Here is a 15,592-nt window from a genome sequence, read left to right on the forward strand (position 1 = left end):
GACTTTATACATATATGATTAACTCTATGTTAAGTAAAAGGTTCAACAAATAGTATGAAGAAAAAAACTGAAAAAAAAAAAAAAAAAAAACTGAAACTGTTCCTTGACAGTCAAGACAAGGGCAAGTTGTTCAACTGTCAATTTCATTTCTAAAGATTTTCTTTTAGGTGCTCTGTTACTTATCACAGATCAGAGAGAATATATGGCATTTGTCCCTTTGGGACTGTTGCAGCTCCAGCCATTGTGGCCATCTGGTGAATGAACCAATGGATTGATGAGTCTGCTCTCTGTCTGCCTCTGCCTCTCTGTAACTCTTTCAAATAAATAAATAAATAATTTTTTTTAAATGGAGATATATGGTTTATCTGACAAGGAATTCAAAATAACCACCAGGGGCCAGTGCTGTGGCACAGTGAGTTAACACCCTGGCCTGAAGCGCCAGCATCTCATATGGGCGCCTGTGGTGGAATGAGAAGGCTGTGCCAAGATGATCGCTGGCAAGTGAGCATCAGTTACTCAGGAATGGCTTCAGAACCGACCTGGCAAAGGAGCCTGCCTGGCAACAGGCAGTGATTGGCTAGTGACTGGCTAGTGATTGGTTAGCGATTGACCAGATTGGCTGCCTTGGCTATATAAGCTGCTGCACCAACTGAAATAAACGAGTTTGTGGGCTGCTCACCTTTGGCCTGCTTTCACCCGACTCCCAGTGTCTATGTGGTGACTCCACGCCTCTTGCCTCCACCGCGCTCCTCCTCTCAGAACAAATCCATAGCAACAGGTGCCAGTTACAGACCCAGCTGTTCCACTTCCAACCCAGCTCTCTGCTATGGCCTGGGAAGGCAGTGGAGGATGGCCCAAGGCCCTGCACCTGTGTGGGAGACCTGGAGGAAGCTCTTGGCTCCTGGCTTCGGACTGGTGCAGCTCCGGCCATTAAGGCCAACTGGGGAGTGAACCATCGGATGGAGGACCTCTCTCTCTCTCAGCCTCTCCTCTCTCTCTGTGTAACTCTGACTTTCAAATAAATAAAAAAATAAATCTGAAAAAAAAAAAAACACCAAAAAATACTCACCAAGTCAAGAGAATAATGCTTGAGCATAGTGAGAACATCAACAGATACAGAAAATATATGAAACTACCAAACAGAATTCATGAATCTAAAGGAATATAAATGAACTGAAAAATTTACTAGAGAAGTTCAATAGCATACTAGAGCAAGCAGGAAAAGGATCAATGAGCAGAAAAACAGGTTATTAGAAATTATTTAACAAGAGCAAAAAGAGAAAAGAATGAGAAAGTACAAAGAAAGCATGAAGGACTTATCGGACACCTTAAAGTGGATCAATTTATATATTATAGGAGTCTCAGAAAGAGTAAAGAGAAAAGACTAGAAGGATTCTTCAGTCAGACATATAGTTAAAAACTTCTCAAATCTGAAAAAAAAAAATGGACATTCAGATCTAAGAAACTAGTAGGATGAACACAAAGAGATTCACACAAGATGCATTATAAGGCGGAGCCAAGATGGCTGAATAGTGAGGACGCACACTGATAGCCCAGGAAAAGATAGTTTAATAAAAGTGGAGTTACTGTGGTTTCAGGGAAAGGCTCAGGGAAAAAACTGCAGAGGAAACTCTTCCGGATCTAGTGGATGTGACACGGACGACCTACGGGGAGAGCAACAACACCCACGGCTCCGGAGCCCAACCGCGAGTCTATGCATCTGCGCTGGAAGGGGAGGTGAGGCACCTCAGTAACCCGAGACATTGGTGGGGAAATGGCAGATAGAGCCTAGAGGGAACGAGGCTTGAAGCCCCGCCGGGGAAAGTTCAGCAGGCTAACTAGAGGAGAGAGGGAAAAAAAAAGGGGGGGGACCAGTATGGTCGAGTTTCTCTCTCCACCCACCTCGCAAAGGCGAGTAAGACAAAGAACAGGCGCCATTTTGGACATATGTAAAAGCTGCATAACCTCAGGGCTGTGCCTGCCCTCAGGCAAACAGAAAAACCTGACTCTAGGGGGGTGAAATAACAAGAGGTTAGGACCTAGTGAATGTGTGGAGCTAATGAACTGAGAGAGTAAAAAAAAAAAAGAGAGAGAGACTGGGTGAGAGAACTCACGGAGTTCACGTGAGTACTCTCCAGAGACGCTACAATTTGGTAATGTTGGCAACACGATGGGCGACTACAGAATTTGAGCCCACACTGAGGGCAGCACAGATTCTTTGTGTGGTCCTTGGGAAAGAGCAAATGAATGATATACCCACAGGAGCCAGAGATCGGAAGCTGATTACCTTCAATTCCACTCAGCTGTGTAATATTACTTCCCTTCTGAATCAAAAAAAAAAAAAAAAAGAGAGAGAGAGAGAGATTTACCATGCCTAACCTGAGTGTGTCACTTTTGGCACACCCTTAACCCTGAAGAACCAAACAGAGCTCTTGGGCCATACCTATCTCAAGCCTCTAAGGCTCCTCCATAAGCAGACAGTCCACTTAATACAGTCAAAGTATAACAAGAAAAAAACACCACAGCGAGGGAAGAAGAATGCAAAGAATATCTCCACAATGCCAAGCAACAAACACAGAAACCGAGAAAACAAGAACAAGAAGACATTATGATGCCCCCAAATTAACAAGACACCCCAACCCAAGATTATGAAGATGATGAGATAGAAGAAATGCAAGATACATATTTCAACAAATTTATGATAAGAACATTTAGAAGTTTTCAAAAACAAATTCTTGGCCGGCGCCATGGCTAATCCTCCGCCTGCAGCGCTGGCACACAGGGTTCTAGTCCCGGTCGGGGCACCATATTCTGTCCCAGTTGCCCCTCTTCCAGGCCAGCTCTCTGCTGTGGCCCAGGAGTGCAGTGGAGGATGGCCCAGGTCCTTGAGCCCTGCACCCAATGGGAGGCCAGGATAAGCACCTCACTCCTGCCTTCTGATCAGCACGGTATGTTGGCTGCAGCTCGCCAGCTGTGGCAGCCATTGGAGGATGAACCAATGGCAAAAGGAAGACCTTTCTCTCTGTCTCTCTCACTGTCCACTCTGCCTGTCAAAAAAAAAAAAAATAGAAAAAAAAAACAAATTCTTGAACTACAGAAATACTTACTGGACAGGATAGAAAATCTCTCTTGTGAAACTGAAATCTTAAGGAGGAATCAAAATGCAACACAGAAACTAGTAGAACAGGCAAGTGTGATCGGCGCAGCGCGCCAGCCATAGCGACCATTTGGGGAGTGAACCAACGGAAAGAAGACCTTTCTCTGTCTCTTTCTCACTGTCTAACTCTGCCTGTCAAAAAAAAAAAAAAAGAAAAAAAAAAAATAACCAGAAGCAAATCTATGAATTAAAGAAATCCATACATGACATGAAGGAAAATTTTTCACATGAAATTGAGATTTTAAAGAGAAATCAAAATGAAGTATTAGAAAGGAGGAATTTAATAGATCAAATTAAAAATGTAGTGAAGGGGCCAGCGCTGTGGTGTAGTGAGTAAAGCTGCCCCATCCCATATAGGCGCCGGTTCAAGTCCTGGCTGTTCCACTGCCATTCAGCTCTCTGCTATGGCCTGGGAAAGCAGTAGAAGATGGCCCAAGTCCTTGGACCCTTGCACCAGGGAGGGAAGACCCAGAGGAAGCTCCTGGCTCCTGGCTTTGGATTGGTGCAGCTCCAGCCATTGCAGCATCTGGAGAGTGAACCTCTCCTTCCCTCTCTGTGTAACTGTAACTTTCAAATAAATAAATAAATCTTAAAAAAAAAAAATGCAGTGGGAAGTCTTAACAACAGATTCAGTGAGTCAGAAGAAAGAATACCTGAATTAGAAGACAAATCTCTGGAAATTTTACAGTCAGATCAAAAAAAAAAAAGAAGAAGAAATTAGAAAACTAAAAAACACTGTTGTAGATTTACACAATACTATCCAATGATCCAACATAGGGTCTAAGGAATACCTGAAGGCATGGAGAGAAAGGATTATTAGCAGGCCTTTTTAGTGAAATAATTATGGAAAACTACCCTAATTTGGAGAAAGAAAGGGATGTCCAAGTACAAGAAACACTTAGAACTCCTAATAGACATGACCAGATAATATCCTCACCATGACACATTACAGTCAAGCTCTTCACAATAATACATAAAGAAAAGATTCTAAAAAGTACACCAGAGAAATGCCAGAATAATGTCAGAGGATATCCAGTTAGACTCAGAGCTGACTTCTCATCAGAAACCCTACAGGCTAGGAGAGAATGGCGAGATATATTCCCAAGTCTTAAGAAAAAAAAACTCTCAACGCAGAATACTATACCCTACAAAGCTCTCATTTATGAATGGAAATGAAATAAAGACCTATAAAAAACAGAAATTGAAAGAATCAGGAACCACCTGTCCAACCTTACTTAAGGATGTCCTACACACAGAAACATGGTCATCACTATGAAAGAAGGTGAAGGTGGAAAATCTCCCAGTAATAGTACAAAGAAAATCCAAAATCAACAATAGAAATTTTTATGGGAAAATGGCAGGGCCACATCATTGCTTATCAATAGTGTAAATGGCCTCAACTCTCCAGGTAAAAGATACAGACTGGCTGCATGGATTAAAAAATAAAACCCATTTATTTGCTGCCTACAAGAAACACATCTCACCAACAAAGATACAGGAAGACTGAAAGTAAAAAGATGGAAAAGGATATTCCATGCTAATAGAAACCAAAAAAGAGCTGGTGTGACAATTCTAATATCAGACAAAATAGACTTTAACACAAAAACTGCTAAGAGACAAAGAAGAACACTATGTAATGATTAAGAGATCAACGCAACAGGATGATGTGACTATTATAAATGTATATGCACTTGGCTGGCGCCGCGGCTCAATAGTCTAATCCTCCGCCTGCGGTGCCAGCACACCAGGTTCTAGTCCCGGTCGGGGCGCCGGATTCTGTCCTGGTTGCCCTCCTTCCAGGCCAGCTCTCTGCTATGGCCCGGGAAGGCAGTGGAGGATGGCCCAAGTCCTTGGGCCCTGCACCCGCATGGGAGACCAGGAGAGGCACCTGGCTCCTGGCTTTGGATCAGCGCGATGTGCCAGCCGCAGCGGCCATTGGAGGGTGAACCAACGGCAAAAGGAAGACCTTTCTCTCTGTCTCTCTCTCTCTCTCTCTCTCACTGTCCACTCTGCCTGTCAATCAATCAATCAATCAATAAATGTATATGTACCTAATTACAGGGCACCTGGATATTTAAAAGAAATGTTAATGGATCTAAAGGAAGACATAAACTATAATACAATAGTAATAGGGGACTTCAATAACCCACTTTCAGCAATGAACACATCAATGAGACAAAAAATCAGCAAGGAAACATAGTTAATCAACACTATAGGCCAAATGGCTATCTACAGAACTTTTCATCATACAGTTGCAGAATACACATTTTTCTTACCAGTGCATGGGACTTTCTCTAGGATAGATCACATACTAAGCCATAAAGTAAATCTCAGAAAATTCAAAAAAATTGAAGTCATACCACGCATCTTCTCTGATCACAATGGAATTAAACTGGAAATCAACAACTCAAGAATCTCTTGAACATATACAGACACATGGAGACGGAACAATACGCCTCTGAATGAACAGTGGGTCATACAAGATACCAAAAGAGAAATAAAAAATTTCTGGAAATGAATGAAGAAGACAATACAACATATCAAAACATATGGGATACAGCAAAAGCAGTGTTAAGAGGAAAGTTTATAGCCATTAGAGCCTACATCAAAAAATTGGAAAGGCACCAACAGTGAGCTATCAATGCATCTCAAGGACCTAGAAAAACAATAGTAAACCAAACCCAAAATTATTAGAAGAAAAGGAATAATTAAAATTAAAGAACAAGACTGAAGCAAAAAAATACAAAAGATCAGCAAAACAAAGAGCTGGTTTTTTTAAAAAAATATAAACCATTGACCCAACTAATTAAAAAAAAAAAAAAAACCCCAAATCAATAAAATTAAAGATGAAAAAGGAAATGTAACAACAGACACCACAGAAATAAAAAGAATTATCAGAAATTACTATAAAGAATCGTAATGCCAACAAACTGGGAAAACTAGAAGAAATGGTAGATTCCTGGATATATAAAACCTACATAAAATGAACCATGAAGACATAGAAAACCCAAAGAGACCCATAACCAAGACAGAAGTTGAATCAGTAATACAGACCCGCCCAACAAAGCAAAGCCCAGGACTGGACAGCTTCACTGCTGAATTCTACCAGACTTTTAAAGAAAAACTAACTCTAATTCTTCTCAAGTTATTCAAAACAACTGAAAGGGAGAGAATCCTTTCAATTTCTTTCTATGAAGCCAGCATCACCTTAATTCCTAAACCGGGAAAAGATGCAACAAAGAAGACTACAGACCAATTTCCCTGATGAACAAAGACACAAAAATTCTCACCCAAATACTAGCCAATTGAATTCAACAACACATCAGAAAGATCATTCACCCAGATCACATGGGAGTTATCTCTGGTATTCAGGGATGGTTCAACATTCATTTGCAAATCAATCAATGTGATAAATCACACTAACAAACTGAAAAACAAAAAACACATGATTATCTCATTAGATGCAGAGATAGCATTTGGTAAAATTCAGCATCATTTCATGATGAAAACTTAGAGCAAACTGGGTACAGAAGGAACAGTCCTCAACACAATCAAGGCAATTTATGACAAACCCATGGATAGCATCCTATTGAATGGGGAAAAGTTGGATGCATCCCCACTGAGATCCAGGACCAGACAAGGATGTCCACTCTCACCATTGCTATTCAATATAGTCCTGGAAGTTTTAGCCAGAGCCATCAGGCAAAAAAAGGGAAGTCAAAGAAACACAACTTGGGGAGAAGGAAGCCAAACTATCCCTATTTGTAGATGACATGATTCTACATATGGGGGATCCAAAAGACTCCACTAAGAGGCTATTGGAATTCATAAAAGAGTTTGGTATGGGATATGTACACCATGGAATGCTACACAGTGATGAAAAAATGAAATCGTGTCATTTGCAATAAAATGGATGCAACTGGAAAATATTATACTTAGTAAAATAAGCCAGTCCCAAAAGGACAAATACTATATGTTCTCCCTGATCTGTGGTAAATAGAGTACCTAAAAGGTAATCTACAGAAGTGAAATTGACACTTAGAGATGCGATGATTTTGAGCAACCCTTGTCTTGACTGTTCAGGAACAGTTTTTTTTTCCCCAGGTTATTTTTTGAGCTGTTTACTTAGTATAAAGTTAATTGAAAATAGATCTAAGTAAAAAATAGGAATGGGTTTAGGAGAGAAAGGAGGAAGAAGGAAGGGAGTGTGGGTAGGAAGGCAGGTAGAGTGGGAAGAATCACTATGTTCCTGAAGTGGTACTTATGAAACGTATGAAGTTTGTATACCTTAAACAAAAGGTTTCTGGGGAAAAAAAAAAAAAAAAGGAAACTCAGTTGTCATAATCAAGCTCTCTTAAATAAACTGTTATCAGCTTTATAAAGACAGAGTTTACATAAATCCCAGAGTAACCACAGAGAAAATATCTACAGAAGTACACAGAAGAAAACAGAATCAAAGCATATCAATATAAAAATTACCAAAATACAGAGGAGGAGAGGAAAAGACACACTGGGGAAACAAAAGACTAGTAAATAATAATTATCAAAATGGCAATAGTAAATTCTTCTCTACCAATTAATCACTGCAGCAAAAGCAGTACTAAGAAGTTAACACATAAGGAAAAAACAAAGAATTCAACCTAGTTTTACATCTCAAGGAACTACAAAAACAAACTAAGCCCAAAGTTACCATAAGGAAGTAAATATAAAGATCAGAGAAGAAATAAACAAAATGGAGAATAGGAAAATATATCAATAAAACCAAGGGTCAGTTTTTAGAAAATAAATTGGAGAATGTTTTATCTAGACTTACTAAGAAAAAAGAGAAGACTCAAATAATATCAGAAATAAAAGAGGAGACACTACAGTGGAAGTCACAGAAATGCAAAGGATCAGAAGAAAATATTATGATCAATTATTTGCTAATAACCTACACAACCTAGAAAAAATGAGCGAATATGTAGAAAAGCCCCAGCCTGTGACACCAGCACCCCATATGGGCACCGGTTCAAGTCCCAGCTCCTCCACTTCCGATCCAGCTCTCTGGTATGGCCTGGGAAAGCAGTATATGATGACTCAATTCCTTGGGCCCCTGCACCCATGTGGGAAATCCGGAAGAAGCTCCTGGCTCCCGGTTTCAAATCAGCTCAACTCTGGCCGTTGTGGTCATTTGGGGAGTGAACCAGTAGATGGAAGACCTCTCTCTCTCTCTCTGGCTCTACATCTCTCTGGAACACTATCTTTCATGCAAATAAAATAAATCTTAAAAAAAGAAAAAAAAAAGAAGACAGCCCTGGATCATAAGTGGAGCAGCCGATCCAATATGAAATGTGGGAATCCCAAGCAGGGACTTACCCCACTTCACCATACCACCATTAATTATAAAAAACATTAATGTCAATGCTTCTCAAATTCTTCCCAAAAAACTGAAAGGAAAGAACATTTTTAAGCTCTTTTTGTTAGGTCAAGATCACCCTGATATCAAAGGTAAACCAAAGACACAATAAGAAAACTAAGGAACTATATCCCTGATAGACACAGATTTAAGAAATCTCGACCAAGGCTGGCGCCATGGCTCAACAGGCTAATCCTCCACCTAGCGGCGCTGGCACACAGGGTTCTAGTCCCGGTCAGGGTGCTGGATTCTGTCCCGGTTGCCCTTCTTCCAGGCCAGCTCTCTGCTATGGCCAGGGAGTGCAGTGCAGGATGGCCCAAGTGCTTGGGCCCTGCACCCCATGGGAGACCAGGATAAGTACCTGGCTCCTGCCTTCGGATCAGCACAGTGCGCCGGCTGCAGTGCGCCAGCCATAGCAGCCATTGGAGGGTGAACCAACGGCAAAGGAAGACCTTTCTCTCTGTCTCTCCCTCACTATCCACTCTGCCTGTCAAAAATAAAAGAAAAAAAAGAGAAAAAAAATCTCAACCAAATCCTAGCAAGCTGAACTCAACAACACATTAAAACATTTACACAATATGATCATGTAGGATATATCCCTGGGATGCAAGGATGAAAAACCAATTAATGTGATACCACATATTAACAGAATAAAGGATAAAAATCCTGTCTCAATTGATGCAGAAAAAATAATTTGTCAAAATTTAATACTGTCTTTATAAAAAGTCAACAAACTACAAATAGAAGGAAAAAAGTATCTCAACATAATAAAAGTCATGATAACATTTACATGAGAAGCAAACATGGCAAAATGCTAAAAAAAAAAAAAAAAAAAGTTAAGGGGTCGGCATTGTTGCATAGCAGATAAAGTAAAGCTGCCTTCTGCAGTGCCAGCATCCCATGTGGGCACTGATTCAAGTCCTAGCTGCTCCACTTGCGATCCAGCTCTCTGTTATGGCCTGGGAAAGCAATAGAGGATGGCCCAAGTAGTTGGGCCCCTGCACTCACATGGGAGATCCTAAAGAAGCTCCTAGCTCCTGACTTCAGATTAGCGCAGCTCCAACCATTACAGCTAGCCATCTGAAGAGTGAATCAGCAGATGAAAAACCTCTCTTTCTCTGCCTCTGCCTCTCTGTAACTTTACCTTTCAAATAAATAAACAAATCTTAAAAAAAAAAAAAAGTTAAACCTAAAACAGAAACAATATTAAGACAATACAGAATGCTTTTAGTATTTGAAAAATAAATATGTAATCAAAAAGTTGTCTATGAAAAACCCACGACCAACATCTACTCAGCAATGGAAAACTGAAAGTTTTCCTAAATGATCAGGAAAAGACAAATATGCTCATGCTCACCATTTCTACTCAAAACTGTACAATACTATAAGCCAGGGAAATTCAGCAAGAAATAATAATGTCCCTGAGTCCTAAAGACTAAAAAAAAAAAAAAAAGCCTTTTAAAATGTTAAAATAAATGAATTCAATAAAATCCAGTTGTGTTTCTATTCATTAAACACTGAAAAGGAGATTAGAGCAACAATCTATTTTACAACAGCACCAAAAAGAATGAAATACTTGGGGCCGGCGCTTTGATGCGGCGGGTTAATGCCCTGGCCTGAAGCGCCGGCATCCCATATGGGTGCTGGTTCTAGTCCCAGCTGCTCTTCTTTTGATCCAGCTCTCTGCTATGGCCTAGGATAGCAGTAGAAGATGGCCCAATTCCTTGGGCCCCTGCATCCACATGGGAGACCCGGAGGACGCTCCTGGCTCCTGGCTTCGGATCAGCTCAGCTCCAGCCATTGCAGGCATCTGGGGAGCAAACCAGCAGATAGAAGATCTGTCTCTCTCTCTCTCTGTAACTCTTTCAAATAAATAAAATAAATCTTTTTAAAAAATGAAATACTTAGGACTAAAACTAAAGAGTTTGTACATTGTACTTGTACTTGTACATTGTAAATAAATCTTTTTTAAAAAGGAGGGGTGGGAACCGGCAGGTGGTATAGAGGGTTAAGCCGCTGCCTGCAGTGCCAGCATCCCATATGGGCGTCAGTTTGAGACCCAGCTGCTCCACTTCCAATCCAGCTCTCTGCTGTGGCCTGGGAAAGCAATAGAAGATGGCCCAAGTCCTTGGGCCCCTGCACCCATATGGGAGACCCGGAAGAGGCTCCTGGCTCCTGGCTTCAGATTGGTGCAGCTCCAGCTGTTGCAGCCAATTGGGGAGTGAACCAGTGGAAGACTTCTCTTTCTCTCTCTCTGCCTCTCCTTCTCTCTCTATGTAACTCTGACTTTCAAATAAATAAATAAATATTAAAAAAAAAAAGAAAATTATGGAACATTGCTGGAATTTAAAGAAGACATAAACAAATGTCTTTCCATAGACTGGATAACTTAATACCATTAAAACATCTACACTGTCCACAATCTACAGATTCAGTACAATCACTATGAAACTCTAAGTGCATTTTTTATACAACTGCACAAAACATTTCCACAATTCACACGGAACCAACCACAAGAGAGCCTGAATAGCCAATCAACCTTGAAAAGGAACAAAGTTGGAAGCACACACTTCCTGATTTCATGCATAATGTAAAGCTACAGCTACAATAAATAGAACAGTGTGTAACTGGTACGAGACATAGTATACAGGCCAACACAAAAGAATAGAAAGCCTATAAATTAATCCACACATACCAAAGTACTTCAAAAAGTTCATGGAAAATGGAATCAAAAGATAAATTTATTTTGGTGCAACAAAACTGAAATTCATGCATAGTTTTTCATCACATACATTTTCCATGAATTTTTGGAAGACCCGTCATACATGGTCAACTGATCTTCAACAAGAATTCCAAGTATACAGCAGGAAAATAAATGATGTTGGGAAAGCTGGATATCCACATACTAAAGAATGAAACTGGACCCTCATCTTACCCAATACATAAAAATCTACTCGAAGCAGATTACAAACTTAAAACATAAGAACCAAAGGTATAAAATTTCTAAAGAAAACATTAAAAAAGCTTCATGACATTGGTCTTGACAGTGATTTCATGGATATAACAAGAAAGGCACAGACAATAAAATGAAAAATAGGCAAATAAGACTACATCATAAAACCTTCCACTCAGCAAAGGAAACAATCAACAGAGTGAAAGGCAACCTTAAAGACTAGGAAAATATTTGCATATTATGTATCTAAGGATTTAACTTATAAGATACATATAGAACTTCTACAACAACTTACTAGCAAAAAAACAAAATACGAATGGGAAACAGGTACATGAAATGATACTCAATATCACTAAATCAATGGGGAAATGCAAGTCAAAACCACAAAACCATCTCTTCTCTAATTTATGGTAAATAATATATAGAGTACTTCAAAAAGGTTATATATATCTTGAGATTTGATTATTTTTTATAGCCTGTGGCTATACTCTCAAGGAATAGTAGTTTTTCTACTTACTACTTGTTAAATTCTTTATTTATTGGAAGATTAAGTTTGTGATTATAAAGTAAATTAAAAGTATGTCATCACAAAACTTAAAAGAAAAATAAGGAAGGAAGGGAAGGTGGAAACAAGGAGAGGAAAGAGGAAGGGTGTTCTTAGAACTGCATATATGAAATACATGAAATCTGTTCCCTTTATATAAATAAATTACTCACAACTTAATAAAACAGAAGATAACATGTGTTAGTGAGGTTGTGGAAAAATCAGAACTCTTGTACACTATTGGTAGAAATATAAAATGGGACAGCTGCTATAGACATAGTATGAAAGTTCCTGTAAAAATAAAAACATAACTACTATACGATACAGTAATCTTATTTACAGGTATTTATCAAAAGAATCAGGATCTCAAAGAGATACCAGCACTTTCAAATTCACTGAAACACTATTCACAATAGACAATATGTAGAAACAATCTAAATGTCCACTGACAGATGAATGCTTCAAGAAAATGTGCTATATGTAAATACAATGGGATTATTATTCAGCCTCAAGAAATAAGAAAAGTCTGCAATATACAACAACATGGGTGACACCCTGAGAACATTATACTAGATGAAATAAACGAGTCACAAAAGGACACTCATATGAGGTACCTAAAATAGTCAAATTCATGGAATCAAAAGATGGAGTTATTGTTGTCAGCAGTAGGGTATAGGAGGAAATGGGGAGTTGTTAGTCAACAGCATAAAGAATCAATCAAGCTGGAGCTGACACTGTGGCGCAGTGGGTTAACCACCATCTGCAGTGCCAGCATCCCATATGAGCCCTGACTGCTTCACTTCGATCTAGCTCCCTGCTAATGAGCCTGTGAAAGCAGCGAAGGATGGCCCAAGTGCTTGGGCCCTTACACCCATGTGGGAGACCTGGAAGAAGCTCCTGGCTCCTGGCTTCGGATCAGCCCAGTTCTAGCCATTTGGGGAGTAAACCAATAGATGGAAGATCTCTCTCTGTCTCTCCCTCTCTCTCTCAACTCTGCCTTTCAAATGAATAAATAAATCTTAAAAAAAAAAAAAAAAAAAAAAAAAGAAGCAATCAAGCACAGTAGACAAGTTCTAGAATTCTGCTGTGCTACAATGTACCTAGTCAATAATACCTCTATAAATTTAAAAATTTAAGGGGGCAGACCTGATATTATGTGTTCCTACCACAGGAAAAATTATTTTTATATGATAGAACAATAAAAGCTCTTAAATCCACTCTATTCTTACTTTTCAATTCCTACTTAAGTTTCAATGTATAGCATTTTTTAAAAGATTTATTTATTCATTTGAGAAGCAGAGTTACAGACAGAAGGAGACAGAGATAGAGATAGAGATAGAGACAGAGACAGACATAGAGAGAAAGAGAGAGAGAGAGAGAGAGAGAGAGAGAGAGAGAGAGGTCTACCATCTGCTGGTTCACTCCACAAAGGGCCACAATGGCCTGGACTGGGCCAGGCTAGAGGCAGGAGCTTTCACTGGGTCTCCTCTCTAGGCGCAGGGGCCCAAGCACTTGGGCCATCTTCCACTGCTTTCCCAGGACATTAGTAGGGAGATGGAATAGAAGTTGAGCAGCTGGGTCTCAAACTAGCGCCCATAAGGGATGCCGCAGCCACAGTACAGGCAGAGGCTTAACCTACAATGCCTCAGCACCAGCCCCAACATGCAGCATTTTTAAAAGAGTATAATTGTGTTTTGTTTTTTTGGTTTTTTTTTTTGACAGGCAGAGTTGATAGTGAGAGACACAGAGAGAAAGGTCTTCCTTTTTGCTGTTGGTTCACCCTCCAATGGCCGCTGCAGCCGGCACATCTCGCTGATCCGAAGCCAGGAGCCAGGTGCTTCTCCTGGTCTCCCATGCGGGTGCAGGGCCCAAGCACTTGGGCCATCCTCCACTGCACTCCCAGGACACAGCAGAGAGCTGGCCTGGAAGAGGGGCAACCGGGATAGAATCTGGCGCCCCAACCGGGACTAGAACCCAGTGTGCCGGCACCGCAAGGCGGAGGATTAGCTTGTTAAGCCACGGCGCCGGCCAAAAGAGTATAATTTAATAATTTGATTATACTCTTCAATATTAGAAAAGATAACACAGCATAACTCAAACAAAATCTAAAGTACTCAATTAAAGTAAAAATTGATAAGGGAGGATATTTGGCCTAGTGGTTAGGTCACTAGTTAGGACACCCGAATAACATATCAGAATGCCTAGATTTAAGTCCCAACTTATTCTAGCTTCCCAATTCCAGCTTCCCGCTAATGCATGAACTGAGAGGCAGCACGTGATGGCTTAGGTAGTTGTGTCCCTGCCACCCAACATGGGGAACCTGGACTGAGTTTCTGGCTCCCAGCTCCAAATTCTGGCTGTTATGGGCATTCAGGAGACAGAATCAGCAGATAAGAGCATTTGTTTGTTCTTTGTCTCTATCTTTCTCTCTCTCTCTCTCTCTCTCTCTCTCTCTCTCTCTCTATCTGCTTCTCAGGTAAAACTATTTTTTTTAAGTTTACAAGTGAATATTTTAAATTTTTAAATCTTTCAATTGTCTTCCCCTAGAAATTAGCACTTATCTATCACACTAGAACAATAATAATTAATTTACTTAATGAAAAAGAAAAGATTAGACTTACATTTTTTTAAAAAGTTAAATTTTTTTAACCGTCCAGTATATATAGCCCAGCCAAAACAAAAACAGGACAATTCTCACAACTAATTCCTACAATTTATCCTTTGTTATCAACAAGGTGTATGATCAAACTAAGAGACACATTTAAACCACTTTATGGTAAACTTCACACAGTGAGTGTTTCCTTTTCATAAGCTCCTATATTTTCCCCTAATTAAGCATGGTAACTTTTCAGTCTAAAAATTTATCACCATTACTCTACCTTACTCTACTTTCTTCCTTCTACTATGAAATCTATCTCTACAATAACACTACACTTTAAAATGTGGTCTATTTAATGATCCAAAGAACTAAGGTAAAAGGTGCTTATTACTTATTTAGATATAGCTTACCTACATCAGACAGTGTTTTGCATTAAGTTTTTTAAATTTCTGTGATGTCAAATAAATAAAAGATATTTTGGCCCTGGTACAACCAGCATTTATTTGTTTTTTGGGTTTTTTTTTGTTTTTGTTTTTGTTTTTTTTGACAGGCAGAGTGGATAGTGAGAGAGAGAGAAAGAAAGGTCTTCCTTTTTGCCGTTGGTTCACCTTTCAATGGCCACCGCGGCCGGCGCATAGCACCAATCCGAAGCCAGGAGCCAGGTGCTTCCTCCTGGTCTCCCATGCAGGTGCAGAGCCCAAGGACTTGGGCCATCCTCCACTGCCTTCCCAGGCCATAGCAAAGAGCTGGCCTGGAAGATGGGCAACCGGGATAGAATCCGGTGCCCCGACCGGGACTAGAATCCGGTATGCCGGTGCCACAAGGTGGAGGATTAGCCTATTGAGCCATGGTGCCGGCTACAACCAGCATTTATAATCACAAAATACGTTCAGTAATAACTTTGATCAGTGCTTATGAACTAATACCTTTAAGAGGTAATCTAT

The 15,592-nt window shown here is 40.0% G+C and overlaps 1 protein-coding gene across 3 annotated transcripts in view; it reads right to left on the minus strand.

The window, feature by feature from the left end:
* Positions 1-15,592, minus strand: part of TTC33 (tetratricopeptide repeat domain 33) — a 71,921-nt gene that overhangs the window by 11,378 nt on the left and 44,951 nt on the right. The window lies entirely within an intron of this gene.

This window comes from Lepus europaeus, chromosome 15 (assembly GCF_033115175.1).
Source record: "Lepus europaeus isolate LE1 chromosome 15, mLepTim1.pri, whole genome shotgun sequence".
Lineage (NCBI taxonomy): Eukaryota > Metazoa > Chordata > Mammalia > Lagomorpha > Leporidae > Lepus > Lepus europaeus.